Genomic DNA, 17,703 nt, shown 5'->3' on the forward strand with positions numbered 1-17,703 from the left:
TTCCTTTCTAGTCGTGACCTGATACATGGAGTAGAATTCCGGAGTCAGGCTGCTAAGTCGTGTGCTCCACCACCAGTTTTGAACATGTCCTCATCTTTCCTGGCTTATCCTTGCTTTGATAAAGAACGTCTGGGCTCAGAGAAAAAAAAAAATTACAATGCAAGTTAATGTGCCTTAACAACCCGCTGAGACTCTTCCTTGTTATTCAAAATATATCTTAGCTCAAATGTATCAAATGTTGTGGGAATGGCTCTTCATAGAGCATAGGAGAATGAATGCATGGAAGGCACATGCTGGGAAGTATATGCTCCTCTCCTCTTTTCAGTTTGTTAGGTAGCTATTTTCCTGGATGGAGAAAAAAGAAAAACCCAAATAAGGTAAAACTTCAACAATGAGAAAAAGCACACAAATTGGCAGATGTGAAAGCACCAAGACAGAGTGAGGGAATAAAACTATAGCATTTTCCAGCAGATATGTAGATCAGAGATTGTGCTTGCAAAACATGACACACTGGTGACCCGAGATGTGACTAGCTAAAGCAAACTCCTTGCTCCTAAACTGTAAGCTTTCTGTGGCACTTTACAAGCAGTGATAATTGTGTGTGGCCTTTCACAAGGGAGGATACAAAACCAGAGCCAGGTCACACATTAGCACTGCACTCAGCCAGCTTATTCATCAAATATTTGGCTGGACAGTAAATGCCTCTTCATTACACACACAGATTAATAGTGAGAAGTGATGTGAAGGCTGTGTCCAGGTCCCTCACCACAAGCCACCACTTATCATGGCCATCTTTCATCATGAAAAACTAACACAAACATGCTTTTCTTTGCCAGAGGTCTTGTAAGCTTTACTTTTTATTGAAAATGTTGGGTAGACCTATTGAATCAACAGCTCTGAGAGGAGACAAAGTGTTGTCTTCCCAGAGGTTAGGCACTGCTTATTCTACCCTGGCAGTTCAGAAAGTGCTTGAAGATTTCTAGATGAAAGGGACAGGGAAAGTGAGTAGTTGATTTTCAGATCATTAGGTACCTTAGAAGTTGAAAGGCCTAAATGAACTGTACTGGGATGGTTGAAAGTAGTAATGTTTGATAGCACAGGATTTCCAGATTGTGCAAAATCTGCATGGAATCAACTCAGAAATTTTTAACATCTTCATAGCTGACCCTTTGCCTTAGCATGGTTTCAGTCTGCTGCATTCCAGTTGCTAAACCTAAAGTGAATTCAAATCTCATCTACCCTGATCTCTCACTTACTCTGTTTTGTATCAGCTTCATTGGGAAGGATGTGGAAAGGAAAGAGATTACATGTTTTGGTAGTCTTTAATTGTAATGCAAGTACTTTTTAGCATTCACAAGACTATCTATGAGTGGGAAAGAATATTTGCCCCTTCAAATGGATGATGTTGAATTAATGACATCAAGTTGCATGTGCTGGCTTGATATGCTTGTACTTTTTCTGGATATCATTGCTGCTTTCATCCTGCAGATATCACCCATGCAGAGGCCTTGCCTTCACTGCAGAGAATATCAGCAGGAGAAATACACTGCCAAAATGTGTGATAAAACCATAGTACACCATTTTTCACACATCAACACTGTTGTTAATTAAGACAACTTGCAAATCTGGATGGGAACTAGTTTTTTTGGCTGTACTCTGTGTAAAGGAAAAAAAAAAACACTGTGGGGATTTCTGTTTTCTTGAAAGAACAGAGTTCATCTGACAGCTGATGCACAGCATCTAAACTGAGAGCAGCAGTGGTGGAGGAGTGCCCATCAGGCTGAGGTTTCAGTTACTGCAAGTTTCTTTCTCTTATTCCTCTTGAAGTAGTAATGTTGCTCATATTCCCTGATTCTGAGGAATGCTGCTATCTTCTCGGACCCAAATTGATTAGTATGTGCTATTAAATCCAAGTACATGCTGCCTGAATACTGGCCATGCTCGCTTCCAAGAGACTGACTTTCAGCCTTGACCAAATTATGACTCAGTGAACTTCCAAGCTGTAGCAAATCTGTTTCCTAGCTAAGGACAACAGCAAGGTACCTTGCATTCAGCTGATCTCATTTGTACCAAATGCAATGCTACCAAACTTCAGGGTGATGTTTTTTCTGGACAAAAACTACGGAGTACAACGAGATGGTATTTCTTCTTTTGTTCCTTAGTGCTGAGAGCAGCAACCTGCAGTGATTGCTGTGCCCTTTTATCCTTGGCTGATGAATGTATGATTGCCCAATTAGTACCACATGTAGGAAACAGACAGGGAACAAACAAGGCAGAGAAAACCATTCATTTTGGAAGCAAAATAAAATGAAGTTACGCCCACAGCACTGTTGTGAAGAAATTCTGGAAGGGGTTTCAAGAAATGTTAGTAGAACAGCATTACATTTTGCGCAGTGTGAGAAGTGTGGATTTCAATAGGATTACTAGTGAAACCTTCCAAAGAAGAATCTGAAACAGAATAGAATGGCTTCAAAAAAGGAAATGGAAAAATTTAGAGGTTTAAAATCAAAGCAACAATTTCTTCTTTCTTCTTTCTCACTGAACACCTAACAGGCCATGTGTTGTTGAACACTATAGAAAAACAACTACACTGTATGTTCAGAGAATAAGAAAGGCAGAAGCACGATTCATCAGGAGCAACCGCAGAGAAAGGTAACACTTCAGGGGAACTGAAGTATCTCAGAGAAGATCAAAGCTTGGACTGAGGGAAGGAGAAGACCTCACTGAGGTGCTCTGGGATGCACTGTGTGCAGGGACACCAGGCAGTGCTCCCTTACATTTCATACTGGCCTCATGGCTTCATATTTGTGTTACTCAATTATTTCACTGCCATTCTTGGGTTTGTCTTGCTTACTCCTCTTTCATCCTGTGAAATCCTGATGGGTTATGAGGATAAGTTGTTTACTTATGGAAGGTAATTATTGCAAGAACTTCACCACTCCTTGCATTGACAACATTTTGCAAGTGCAAACTTGTGAGTTTTCAGTATTCTGGTGTGATATGACCCCTGGATGGATGAAGGCAATTAAGAAATGTAACTGACTTATGCAAAGACACCCTGATCTCTGGAATGCCACTTCTGGCTTGTGCCTGGGATGCCTTAGTGTTGTAGGAGAAAAAAATGTGTGTCCAATCCCTAAAAATACAAAACAAGGCTTACAAATAGAATTGGTTTCTTCAGCACAAACACACCTCTCTTTAACTTCTGTGACATTATTTTTTGTTTTCATCAAAGGAAGTGCTGAGTGAAAATTTCCAGTCCTCCTATCTGCAATTAAAATTCACATCTGAATTTTAATTTTCTGAATTTTCTCCTCTTACTTTTTATTTGATGTAAATAAATGGCGAGTTGCTTTTTATTTGGTACAGCAATGAACATAAAGCCAAGAGAGTCTAAATTTAAGAAACGAGGGAGTTTGTAAAAGATTTGAATAGGAAAAAATGATGACGTGTCAAGGCAAAAGAGCAGGACAGCTCCCTCCGTGGATCCCATGCCTGGTTCAAACCCTGCTGAAGTTTCTATCAGGATTTCACAGCTCTGAGCCACGTTTCACTTTCACATAATAGAGCAAAGTCTGTGATGTTGACTTTTAACTTGCTTTTCCTAAAATAGTTCTTTCTGCTACCAACTTTGAAAAACCCACCTACTGCAACGTTTCTCTTTTGTGTTAAGTTAAGCAAATTTGGAAATAAATATGATTTTTTTTTCCAGTCTGTTTTCTTTTAGAAAATATTCTCCACTGCAATAGAACAGATTGTGCTAAAACACCTGATTATAGCAAATCTCCCCATGAGGCCACTTGGCATTGTTTCTTCCTTTCCTGCAAGTGATATGATAGGAACTAAAACTTGAAAAAATTTACAGAAGTGTATTTTATTCTTTCCTTGTGCAGCATGTAAATACGTTCAACACTGTTGTCAAGAAGATTTATTATACCTACTCAAGCATAGAGGTAGCATGGATTGTAGCACAAATTGTTTTCAAGAGCAAGGAGGTTCCTGAACTGTCATAATATGTATGTGTGTGTATTTACCTCACCAGGCTGCTCATTTAACAGTAATGAATTAGGGTTTAGTGAGAAAAGTCTTCTCCTGCCCCCACTGTATTCATTTTTGACTGTTAAATCTTCATGCATGACATCTCACTTTGGATCTGATTCTGCACTTGATGTTTGTGAAGAACATTTGCATCCTAGAATACCCAAGCTACCTGTGGATGACATTAAGCAGCATTGTAATGGAGCTTTCTCTTGGGCTGACTGGTTTTGTCTCTGCTGACCTCAGTGGCCTTGGGTGTAGGATTCAGTGTCAGGGCAGAGCCCTGCTTTTTAAGAGGCTTCCATGTGCAGAGGTAGCAAAGAGTTTCAACATAAAGTGGAGGTGATGAGAGAAACACTTCCCAGGACCAGCAGCCATCCCACACCCAGCAAGGGAAGCAGATAGGTATAGGGATGGCATTACAAAGCACATGCAACAGGGAAGAAGGGGGAGTTCAGTAATGAAGTAGACATCCTGTTTTCCATCCTGCAAAGCAAGCTGCAAAAAGGCATGTACCTGGTTGGTCTTTCCATATCCTCCATTAGCTTGCTCAGAACCAGGCAACCTTTATAAAAACAGGCAGTGTCATTGCTTGTGATCATGTTGTTCTCTAATTCCTAGGCTGGCCACTGTGGGGACTCCTGCAGATATCTGCTTTCAATGTGATTTTGACCTGGACCCTGGCTTGAGGTAAAGAAGCACTGCTGTCTGAGTCTTCTGCTGAGTGTTACCATCATGTTGGCAGCGTGACTGCAACCTGCCTGCAGGAAGCAGTGAGTTTCAGTTTGCTTTTATGGAGTGGGGAAATGCTACTTTGGCTGAGATCTCATTTTCTCTATTCTATCCCTTATATTTTTAAAGCACTCTTTCTCAACTAATTTTTAGGACGGTTAATTTAATCTGAGAACTCATATGAAAAAATTAAATTGTTTTGTTTTCTTTTATGATGTTTCCTTGAAAGAAAATAGTCACTTTTATTGGAAGTACATAAAGAGATTTTTATATAGAAAGAAATAGTATTTAATATGTTCTTGTTTTAGAGAAAGTAATGAAAAATTCTCGTAGCACTCTTAGGCAATTGCTCTATTTTTATATACTGTGCAGTCCCAGACCATGCAAAATGTCTTTTTCTTTACTATGTGGTCTTCTAGGAAACTAAAAAGAATATTAGAAAACCAGAGAACTGTAAGCTAAATCTACATAATTGACTGAAGAAAATGCCTAATTCCGTCTGCAGAGAGAATATATAACCTTATAACTTCATAATTTATAGCCACTACAATATTTATAACTGATGGGAATATAAAGTGGAAGGTATTCACTTGAATATACTTAGAGTGAATCTCTAACATTTAATGTTTGGATACTTCCAGCACTGCTCTGAGGCAGGGAAGTGCTATTGTGTTATCTTTACAAATGGCAATGGAGAAATTAAAAGTGGCTTTCTGGTCAGTCAAGGAGCCTTTCACTGAAAGAAATGATGCCTCTAATTAGAGATGAAGGCTCACACTGTAGCTGCTAGCCTTCTCTTAATGGATTGTTTCAGTGTGATGATAATTGGTTAGAAGGATCTTTAGCCACACCTGTATATAACAAATTATCTGGCTATTATGTGAATTATTTCGTTAAGAAACCTAATAATCCAATCAGTTGACCTCTTTTCTAAAGGCCAGACATTGCAGTGAATGATCTTTCAAAAGTTCCCTGTGATATTTTCATACCTATGTATATGAACTGCAATTTCACATTTTTGCTGAATAGGGCTCATAGTGGGAGAGGCAGAAGATGAGGGATTTTATAAGATTTTATAACGTTACCCTGTTTAACAATCTCTTACCACTAAGAAAAGGCAGAGGAGAAATGGGGTGGTGCTGTAAGCAGGCAGAAGTAAATAACTTCCTGAATATGGGCAGAAGTACTTGCTTTATTGAGGAAAGCAGCATTAGAAAATGAGCTCTGTTAAGTAAATATTTTAAATGTAAAAAAAAAAAAAAAAAAAAAGCCATTTTCCTTGAGTCCTTCTCAAACTGTCGGAAGTTCTCATCTCTCCACTGCTTTCTGCACCACAAGATCAACATCCCACTTGTTTCAGCTGGAAGCCTAGCAGAGCAGTGTCTGGGAACTAAGCAGAAACTCTGCTGTAGTTAAGCTGCTTTTGTGATGTCATCAGCCTGTAGTCATAAAAAACATCTGCCTGGACACTGCGCCAAAGGGAAAAAAAGAGGAGGAAGAAAGAGCAGGTAATTAAGGTCAGATGATGATAACTGGCCAACTTAATGGAGATGTGCAGTCCTAGAAGAGGACAGTTTATAGACAATGCCTTAAGCTGTCACTGATCCCAGAAGAATCCTAAATGTTTGGCACTGGATGGTTAGTATTTATTGAGCTTTAAAGATCTGTTTCAATTGTCATCAGACAAGAGCTTATTGGGAGTGTGGGGCTGAATACAGTCATCTGCAGATAAGTCTGTGGTTTGTGAGTATGATTCTCCTGCAGATGGTTTCATTCATGCAAATAGCTTGAAGTGATTTCAAGTGATTTAATAACTTCCTAACTGTCCTGTACAGACTTTCTACTCCTGTGCTGTGACCTAAGGCGTTGCAGCCCTACAGAGATGTTAACACTGAGCAGCACTGGCAAGGCTGATGGCAGCTGACCCAGGGTACAAAGCTCATTCCCATCCGAACAAAACATGTCTCGTGTAGCTACCTTATGATAACTGTGGAGAGGGGCATGGAGGGATAGAGAGGAATACTTCCCAATTAGAAGAATATGGCCACAAATGCAATCTTTTAAAATTTATTAAAGTTGCCATAAATGTAGAATAAAAGAGAGAGAGTTCTGCTGGGTAAAATAAAAACAGCATTTGTGAGAGTAACCAGTGCAGTCTCAGTACAGAGAGAAAGCAGGCAGAAGGAAGAATAGGGACAGAGACAGAGCCAAGGGCGCTGCGTGGCTCCCCACACTGCCTTAGCACCTCTTCAGTTCTGCTTTGCAGTGACCTCTAGGAACATGTGCATATCAGTCTCTGATGAGAGTTTGAATGGGGAGAATAAATGGAAGCTCTGTTTGCTGCTCCCATAGATTCCTGCATGGAAAAAGCAGTGGTTTACTTGTGAATCAATACTTAAAGTCAGAATGAACACTCTGTACATATATTTTTCTTCTTCTATTAGCAGCCATTGCAAATTGATGTGGTATGAAGAAAGGCAATAGACATGATCAGTCAAAGGACAAAGACTGTTTATGTGACTGAGAGCTAACCTGATAATGCTTTGAACAAATTATTTCTTAGTCCAGAACTGCCCAAAGCTCTGAATGGATTGCATTCCCAAAGGTCATGGGGCTATTTCCCTCCTAGGATTTTTGGCTATGGCTGGGAGCACAGCAAAATAGCCAGTTATAAATATGCTGTTTGACCCAGAGTTCGTGACAGCTGCCGTGTCATTCTTAGACTTTCATTTCCTACTCAAGCAAGAGCAATCGAAGCCTCTGCTCATGCTGGAGCATCATGAAAGATCCAAGGCATCTTTCAGAATCTGCGTAGCTAGAATTATGGTCATGAACAGCTAGAATGATGGCTGTGTCATTCACACGTGTACTGTGCTCCAAAAATACTGCCTCCTATTTATTTCCTTGGAAATTACTGCAGAAACAAAGAACGCAATAACACTATTTGAGAGAGCAAATTCTCAGCGACAGAACATTATTTTTCAACATAGTCACCACCATAAGCTATGCATTTTTGCCAGCAATGAACAAGAGCCTGCATACTCTGCTCGTAAAAGTCTGCATGGCCGTCTGGAACAGGGCTTGACTTTCATGTTGCTGTTGCCACTGCAGAAATGCACGACCCACTGCCTCACTGTGCTTACATCCATATGAATAATCTGGTGACAGAAGATTATATCAAGAAGGCTTTTTATTTCATGAATTCTTGGCCATAATCACGTGGAGTTTAGGAGTCAAAGCACACCCTTTTTCAATAGGATTCTTGCTATTTCTTCTTCCAGATCCAGCTGGAACTCAGAAATCTCAGTTTGCTTTGAGAAAATCTGACAAGAAAGCCAAGATTTGGTAGATTTGAGGTTTAGGCAAATAATTTGTATCTTTTTTCACAATATGCAAACCAGCTTGACATAATGCACGTACAGTGAGGATATTCATGGCCCTTTCTGGCAAAATAGAGATATCCATTGGGATACAGTGGACTGATCTTGCTTCCCAGGATTTAAGAGATCATCTGCTGTAGCTGTTAGTGTTTACCATGGACTCTGGCATTATTTCTAAGTCAGGCATTTTCCATCATTGAATCGTTTTGCTGCTATCAGAAGCCAAATTTTCCAGGAGCTTTTTCTAACCTACACTTCACTCCAGGCAGTCAAGGGTCTGTGCTTTTATTGCTTTTGTAATCTCAGCAGTTAAAGCTTTGCAGTAACCAAATGGGAGGCTGTACTGGTGACCTATTCCCCTGTCATTGCACTGCACAGTGTTCTTTGATTAAAGCCAGAGCCATGGATTTGTTCTCCTTTATTTTTTTTTTTAAGAATATTGTGAATATTTCTCTGTGACAGTGAAAGAACAGACCCATCATTTTAACAGTAGCTTCCTTTGCTTAATATTGTCTTTCCAAGAGATAGAAACCAGAATGTAATTGTCTGTGCAGAGTTTTCAGACCGATCTCTAAGCCAGGTGAAATGAGAATAGGATGGGCAGTAATGCTTCCTTCCAGTGCTTGGAAAACCCCCCCTTGCCAGGGCTTGCTGGAGGAAGAGGCCTTTCAGCAGAATGGGATCAGAGACAGAAATTGATAGAAATTGTTTTTTTTCCATTGTGCCTTTTCTGCAGGATTTCCTTGCAGAAGGTAGTTTTCTGTCTTGCATCGCTGCTCCCCACTTTTCCCTCTGAGCTACAGGCCTGAAATCGTGCAGAGCCAGAAGAGAAGGGGGAATAACGTAGCTATGCTGGCATGGGAAGCCCCTCACGCTGTGTTTCATGAAGGCCTGCCACTTGGTAATCCAAATGTCTCAGTGATCTTTGGGTGGTCAGAGGGACCAGTGAAACTGGCAGGAAAAGGACCACTACTCAGATCTACTGCTTGCAGGTGCCTGGGCTATGATAGTTTCCATGAGAGCAGACGAATAAGCCATAAATCTTTTCATTTCCTCTGCATGTCTGATGTATAGGTTTTGCATTTCAATGAGATGGAAGAATACCAGTGATATCACAGATAAAGTTGAAAAATATAAAAATATCTCTGCCGTTCAGATAACCCCTTGGAATTTGCTGATCCCTCATTACTAAGGTGCAGTCATAGCCCATTAAATATAGCAAGTCAGGCACAAACCCTCACAAGATACCCATTGCAATTTGAAAGTAATATTTCTGCAGTATATTTGATGCAGCCTACCGGGTTTTTATTACGTGTTTTCTATACTGGTGTGTAGGACATCTGCAGTTTGCTACAGGTGGTTGTAATAATGAAATATTCATTGTTACTTCAGTATAACCTAATCTGTCTGGCTGCACTGACACACAAGTACTTTGCATCAGTTTGAGATGACAGTAATTCTGATTCAGTGCCTAGAAATAACTAAGTCAAAGCTGAGAACCTGCACTCAAGAAACTCAACCAAATTAAAACAACTCCCTGTATCACTGTAACTTGCCCCGTGCCAGGTCTGTCACTCTCTTGTATCAGCTGGGCCTGTTTGTGCTGGTGTGCCTGGAGGGAAAGGACTGTCTCACAGAATCACAGAATACGCCGCGTTGGAAGGGACCCACAAGGAACACTGAGTCCAACCCCTGGCTCCACAAAGGACCACCCAAACCCAAGTACTCCTTGATCTCCTGCAGCTCAGGGCTTTGCCTGCTACCCTGAGCAGCCCATTCCATGCTCACCACCCTCTGGTGCAGATCCTCTTCCTCACCCCAACCCCTGCCTCCCCTGATGCAGCTCCATGCCATTCCCTTGGGCCCTGTTGCTGTCACAGAGGGCAGAGCTCAGTGCTGCCTTACACTCCCCACGAGGATCTGCAGCTGCCATGAGCCTCCCCTCAGCCTGCTCTTCTCTGGGCTGAGCAAACCCAGGGACCTCAAACCCTTCCCAATCTCTGTAGCCCTCCTTTGGACTCTTTAATAGCTTTATGCCCCTCTTATGTTGTGGCACCCAAACCTGCACCCAGTTCTGGAGGTGAGGCCACACAACACAGTGCAGAGAGGGACAACCTCTTCCCTTACCCAGCAGTGCTGGCCCTGGTGCATCCCAGGGTACGACAGGCCCTCTTGGCTGCCAGGGTGCACTGCTGGCTCGGATTCAATTTGCCACCAACCAGAATGCCCAGATACCTTTTTGCTTTGGCTTGGCTGGGAAGAAGGGATGACTTTCATCTCCATAAGGACTTCTGTTTTTAAACTGGACAATAAACAATTTGAAAGAAAAATACAAGATGATAATGAAAACCTAAAGTTTTTTTCTAAAGCAAAACCAGTAAGCACCTCTCCATTTTTGGTACTTTAGAGTCTGCCCTGGGCTTCCTGGGTCCCTTCTGCTCTCCCTAGAGGTAATGACTCTGCTCCACGTGATGAGGCCCAGCTCAGGCCTCAGTGCTGGGCACAGAGGGCTGAGGAGGCATGGAGGGCCACGGAGGTTCCCCCTTGTCTCACAGCAGGGCAGCCCCAAGGGATGGGGAAGGCCTTGGCATCCCCTGTGCAGTGTACGTGCTCATATAGCAGCGTCTGCATTGATGGCTCTGCAGTGCATTGCTTCTGTGTATTGCATGCAACCACTGCAACCTGAACTGTCACAGCTACCAACAGTCTTCTGTTTACAAAGCTAGATATCACTGGATAAAAGTAACCAGGTGTCCTTTTCTTTTTCATGTCAGAATGCAATAATTCACTCTGAGAACATTCCAAGTTCGCTCTGGGGAAACTTCACCGGGATGTGTGATGCTTTCTTTGACTGCTAAACAATTTAGAACCTTCAGGGAGGTTGCTTGAAATAAATTATTCTTATGCCTAAAATCTGTAAACCAGAAAGTTTTTTCATTTGCAATGTTTTTTCCATTTTAGGATTATAGTTCACTCTTAATTATTATCCATGGGTCACGGATAGGATCATGTCTGCAGTTCTCTTAAGAAATATCCTTCCTAGAATCCTGATGATTTTCATTTAAACGCTAACCTATATCATTCTCTTGTCTGGCTGCCCATTTGGATTAAGGTTTTCAAGCTCTTCTTTGAACTGGTCACTTCTCTTGCTTTAATTTTTCTGTCCCAAAATTTCAGAATGTCTTCTTAGTCTTCTTCTTTCATCCTGCAAAGATTTATGTTGTAAATACAAAGCTGGACTCAGAGCAGAAGTTTAAATATCCTCAAAGTTTGGATTTTGGATTTCTCTCCATCTCTTAAGTTCCATGTTTTTATTTAATTGTGTTTTTCCTATTTTAGACGTATTCAGATAAAACTTTTCTGACTCATACAGGCTGGTGTCTCCATCCGAATTATCACTGTTTAGGGATAATATATGTTGCTGTCAGCCACATGATGAAATGTTTTTCCATCTTTTTGTAACTTGTTTTTCATGCATAGCATTTCCTTTTTGCTGGAGTCATGGGGAAGCTGTTATAATTTTGCATAGAGTCAGTTTAGTCTACCAGTTGTTTCCAAGTCAACTTTTTCTCTGAATCATACATCTTTCAATTCACAGACTTGTTTGTTTTAAGATGGACTATTTGTATGCTAAAATCACAGCCTTCGGGGGCATCTGACACTGGAGGCGGAATGAAAGCAGGAGAATATATAATGCCACCAAGTTGTTGATTGTTATTTGCTTCATACAAAGGAAAACAAAAAATCCTGGTAAAGACAAAATAGGAAATGAATTTTGGCTTTCCACCCTGAACAAACAGGGCAGCCTTTATTCCACACTATCAGTGCTGGTTAATTCAATAACTATTTGGGAAAAGGGCTGCTCCTTTGCAAATATAGTGGTTATGTTGGCTGTGACTTACGATTGAACTATTGGGTGGGACAGTGACACAGTCATAACAAATATCTCACTATGAATATTACAATTACTACTTCTATAACAGATTACTGAGCTGTGCCTAGCTTGACTCTTGGCAATAGTCAGTACGTAAACTAACCTGAATGCCAACAGATAATTTCCTACCAATGCGTAGGTAGAGTTCATGTGAGGATATCAAAGCACTTCTGGAAAAATCCTGCATTGTCATTCTGATAAAACAGCTTCAATTCTCAATATTGCAGGCTGTTTTATGAGACAGTAAGGGCACCTAGTTAGCCTAAAGAAAAAGAAAGTCTGTTCCAGATGTGTTTGCATCTTTTCTTAATGATATGGACAATTCTGACACATTGCACCCAAAGAGGCCAAGTAAAATGGAGCTTTTCAACAACACTGTAGGTTTTAGGATCACAAAGCTGGTAAGTTTTATGTTTCTCCTTCAGAAACCACATAAGCTACTTGGAAGCTTAGTTATCACACACTTCTCTTTCAGGACATCAACCTAACACTGGGGTTTCACTTGTGCACTGGTTTTCTCTTTTTCCTCCTTTTTTTCCAGTCACAGGGGTTTTAATTACTGTGGCCTATGCCTGCCTTGTTAAGCTCCTTCCAGAAGAGCAGTGTTATTTATGGTTGGAGCTGGGGTGGGGGGCTGAGGCCTGGGCCAGGGCTGCTTCCTGCAGGGGATACTTGCTGCAAAAAGACATCAAAGCAGTTCCTTCTGCTCATTCTGTGAGTGCTGGGGGTTGGAGGAGCCATGCAAAGAGCAGCAGGGCCCTGTATCAAGCAGTTCTCTGAGTCTGGAGGTGACCTAGCCATTTACATTTCCTCACTTCCTCACCCATCCTCTCAGCCTTGCATGTGTTCTTTTATTGCTTTTGGAAACACAGTCGTTGTTTTTCCTAGCTGTATTTGTGTCAAATACTTATTAGGGTTGTCTAGCCATTAGCAAAGAGTGCTATAAAGAGAAAAAAAGAAAGAAAGCTGAGTGCATTTAGTAGTTTTCCTGGGGAGCAGGTAAGAAAGAACAGGCTGCATGCAATGACGGAGATCCAACCTCAGCATAAGGTGCTTGGCCCTCCCTAAGTAACTACAGCTGGAGGTCACTAATAGTTCTGACACATACAATGTGTGGAAAATGATGTGCAGCTTTTCATTTTGGAAGCACCTGAGAGAAATAAATCTCCATTCAGTGTTCATTTGTCTGTGCAGACTTATACCCCATCAAGGGTGTCAGTCTACCAGCACAGATGCTGGCTGTACCTTGTTGCTGCAAACAGCCCTTTCATCTGGAATCAGTTCAGTTCTTTCTCCTCAGAGGTTTAAGTGATTTTTGTTTGAAAGCAGCTTTCTTGACAGTAATAGTCATAAATGTAGCTATTATCAGCTCAAGGCAAAAAATACTTGAGAATTTGATATATACCTTCTTTCTGAAAGCTTTTTCTGCACAAACACACAGTCTTTTGCCAAAGTATTTCTTGGCTTTGCGTTAGCAAACAAGACATGAAGCTGTACCTCCTCATTATCCTGATATATAACTGCTTCATTTCATCAACTATGTAAAATGTATGCCACTACATAAAATGGCTGCATGAGTCCCTTGGGAAATACACATTTTTGTTCAAAACTGAATTTATTATTTTCTCATTTCCATTACTGTAAAATATTTGCAATTAATGTTTTCCGCAGCCTATTTGAAATTCTACGGAGTTTTACTGAAAATACTTGAAACCTCTTTTATTGATCATCTCTGTACAAACAGGATTTGCATACCTTTTAAGCTGTTGAAGAGTGTTGAAGTTGACACTACTCTACAGGTTGATTTGAGCTTTTGAAATAATATATTTGCAGTTTCCAAAAACCAAGCCACACTCCAGATAATGAAATTAATCTGAGTTTCAAGTAAAATCTTATATTTCCATCCTAACACCCGTAGGCTGGAGAGAGGAAGGTGATCCAATGATAGGGATACTCACTTGGAATAAGGTATTGCACAGATAGTGGAAAAATAGAAAAATTATGCAGTATAACAACTACTGTGGCACACCTTTGACCCCAGTCTTTACCACCCAAGTCACATCTGGGTTGTGCTGGAAATCAGCTGGAAGAAAGAGCTGTGGAGGAGCTCAGCTCCAACATGACCAGACCTTTGCTGGGGAAGGAAGGAGACTTGCTTCTGTGCAGTGAAACTGGCAGCACCAGAGCAGCATCCCTCCTGACATCCCTCAAGCTCATCTGAGAGCTCTTTGAACAAATTAATCTTCTACCACTACTAACAATAACAAGGATGTATCTAATAAATACCCAAATTACAGTAGAAGAATCCTATTGCCTTTGAGCTCAATAAGTAGGGTTTTTTTTCAACGCATTGTTTTTTTTTTCTTTTCTAAATAAACTGAATATGAAAGGTCAGTGTACTATTCAAGGATTGCAATTGCTACAAATGTCTTTGTAAGGTTCATGATTAGATTTAAAAAGATCAAAGGCTCATATGAGTAAGAGAAGGAATTACCTCTCAGTAAAGTCAGCCTTCCCTTTTGAAGATACACTCCACGTTAATGGACCAGTGAATCTCTTTTCACAGACTGATTTCTGCAGCTTCGAACATCTTATTACCATCCCACAGAACCTTTCACACACTGGATTTACTCAATGCAAGTTTTGAATTCCTTTCAGTCATGCAAAGGAAATATTTTAAACTGGAACAGCAGGAAAATCATTAATTCAATTTTAAACATTCCTACTTAAAAGTAGGTTAACATTGTTCCACTGAACCTAATCCCTTCCCTTTCTTCTTTAACTGAACCACAGATTTTCCTCCTTTGGCACCAAAGCTGTGAACTTTGCTTAGCATTATTTCCAAGGACTTTAAGGCAAAGACAGTGGCTCACTATAAATCAAGGTAATTCTGTGTTATCCTTGCACCTGTAGATCAAGCTTGAATCTTAGATCAAAATGCAGTTTGCTCGAAATAAGAGATGTGGCTCAATGTTGCTTGCAATCAGCAACAAAAGAGGGACCTTCTGAACTCCACAACAGCCAGGCAATGCACAGTGCTTCTGGGAAGTCCCCTCTGTAGTGCAATAACTCTAGCAGAAACCCTTTCCCCTTATTCTATCACCACAGATCCTGCTAAAGAGTCTGTCCCCTTCTTTCTTGCAGACTCCCTTTAGATACTGAAAGGCTGCTATCGAGTCACCTTGGAGCTTTCTCTTCTGCAGGCTGAACAGCCCCAGCTCCCTCAGCCTGTCCTAGCAGGAGAGGTGTTCCATCCCTTGGATCACTTCTGTGGCCTTTCTCTGGACGCACTCCAACAGGTCTGTGTCTCTTCTGTACTGAGGACTCCACATCTGAATGCAGTGCCTTACCACTGCAGAGTAGTGGGGCAGGACCACCTCCCTCAACCTGCTGGTAACACTTCTTTTGATGCAACTCAGGATACAGTCTTTGTACCAACGCAACACCTTCTTCAAATCTTTTAATGACTTCTCGCCTGTTAGTCTTGAACCTGAAAGGCTTGTTTCTGTCTCTGTAGGAATCAAGCTTTCATTCTGTACCAAAACAAGACACGCAGTTTCAACCAAGCTGCATCTAAATTTAAGTGATGGGAGGTGTGCGGAGAAAGATGCTGCTCTGAATTACTAGCAGTAAACTCCAGACAATGCCAGTCCCAGGGACAGATGGGACCCAGCTTGTCATCGATATCTTCAGTGAAAATGTTGAAGTAATGAGGAGAGAAATTCTTAATATTGTTATGCTCAAGTATGTAATTATCATCCACTTTCCCACTTGACAACTCATAGTGAGATACATGGTGGTCTTTCGTTGTTATTCACTTTTTCAGAAAGGTTGGACAGTCTTTTGGGTAAGAGGTCATGGTGCTACTCTTGCATGCTCCAAGCAAGGGATGCTTTTGGGTTACTGAGCTTGTGCTTGTGTATCCTTCTCAAAATGACCTCTTTGTAATTAACTGCCTATTTGCTGCTGCAACAGAAACGAATTTTCCTAGCATTTGAAAGCTTGTAAGTGTACAACATTTTCCCAGCTGAAACTGGAATTAAGTGTAGGAAAAATCCTACAACGTCCAAATGAAAATAAAACTACTATTTTCCATTGCAACTTTTGAAAACTTCTATTTTCCAATGCAACACTTGCTGATTTTTAATGCCTTTATGGTAATTGCTAGCTTAAGTAAAGGAGGATTTTTTGCAAGTAGAATTTTTGCAGGTAAAAATGCTTCATGTTTAAATTTTTTAAATGTTTTGATTTCTTCTGAGCTTGAAAAAAATCCTCTCAGTTTGTTTGTTTGTTTTCTCTACAGCATTTTGGTTTACATAATGTTGTATAGGAAAGTGGGAATAATTTACCAAGTTCCACTGATAATAATTAAACAAGCTCCCCAGCTTTACCTTGAGCTACCTACTGGGTAGTGAAGGTCCATCAAACACCCCTCAGCTTTTCCCAGGCCACCTGTGCTTGCTTTTGAATAATTTGTTTTACCCTATTTGTGTCTAAAATATTTTTCTTTCCTATCTTCATAGCTAATATCACATTGTGAGATATGATACCATGATTATGAATTGTTTTATGTATCATACGCATGTCACAGCACACGCTGAGAGTTTCTTCATGTGTTCCAGACATGGGTTATTCTACAGAGGAATAAATGGACACGTGGGAGGACCAGAGTTACTGAGGATTCTTGACTGCCAAAAGCTAAGCTGCGTGAAAAGGAAAGAGTGTTCCCATTTCAGAGGAGCAGGAAAGAGCAAGAGGATGCATGAAATGTGAGAAAAGAAAGATAGGGCTTTTCCTTGTGCTCTCCTCCAAAATATGTGCGGGCTGTGGGAGGAAGTGCTTGTAGCAGCATGCATGGGAAAGCCCACGGTCTGCTGGCCCTGTGTGAATGGCAGTGACTGCCTTCAACACGTGTGCAATAACCACAGATGCTTTTTTCTGCATCTCAGGAGAAAATAAAAGAGATTTACAGTTTTGTTCTAAAATGTAAACATTGAGGTCAGTACTGCTGGGAAAGTAATTCGGACTGGCATACTTGTGCCCTGTATCTGGGTTAGAAATGCAAGTGAAAATACTGACCCATGTCTCAGGCACAGGGCAGTGTCAGTACATGGGGTGTCCCATGGGTCTCAGTATCTCCCAGCCAAGCCCGGCCAGCAAGTCTGAGTCGGGGCCAACAGGCTCAGCAGGGGCTCAGCAGTGGCAATTGTGTGCCTCACAGGCAGGCATCAAAGGAGACCAAATCTTGGTTGGGGGATTTCAGTGTGAGGCAAAACAAGGCTTTAGGAGGCCGCTGGATATATGGAGGCAGCTAGTGTTACATGCTGAGAAATAAGGAACTTTAAAAGAAGAATTTTAACTTGGGAAAGCTAGCATCTGTGTACTGGTTACTTTATATTCTCCCTTCCTGAATTACTCATTTAATATCTGGCCACATGCTGCTAAGGGCTTCAGGGAGAGATTAGAGAGTGTAATTGCTCTCACTTCCCCAAAGCCCACACAACGCATTTTCAGGATTGATTACTCCCTCATCCTTTAAGTTTTTGTGCCCGTCAGCTTGGATGCAAAGAATGACAGCATTTTAATTTCCCACCCAAAACAGCTGGTCAAACCGACTGT

The 17,703-nt window shown here is 41.1% G+C and overlaps 1 protein-coding gene across 1 annotated transcript in view; it reads left to right on the forward strand.

Annotated features, from left to right (window-relative positions):
• Positions 1-4,665: 4,665 nt before the first annotated feature.
• IL12B (interleukin 12B) overlaps positions 4,666-17,703 on the forward strand; it is a 75,853-nt gene continuing 62,815 nt past the window's right edge. Inside the window, exon 1 of the mRNA NM_213571.2 lies at positions 4,666-4,811. The gene's annotated coding sequence lies outside the window, so the exon portion shown is untranslated. The remainder of the gene's footprint in view (positions 4,812-17,703) is intronic.

The sequence above is a fragment of the Gallus gallus genome, chromosome 13, assembly GCF_016699485.2.
Source record: "Gallus gallus isolate bGalGal1 chromosome 13, bGalGal1.mat.broiler.GRCg7b, whole genome shotgun sequence".
Lineage (NCBI taxonomy): Eukaryota > Metazoa > Chordata > Aves > Galliformes > Phasianidae > Gallus > Gallus gallus.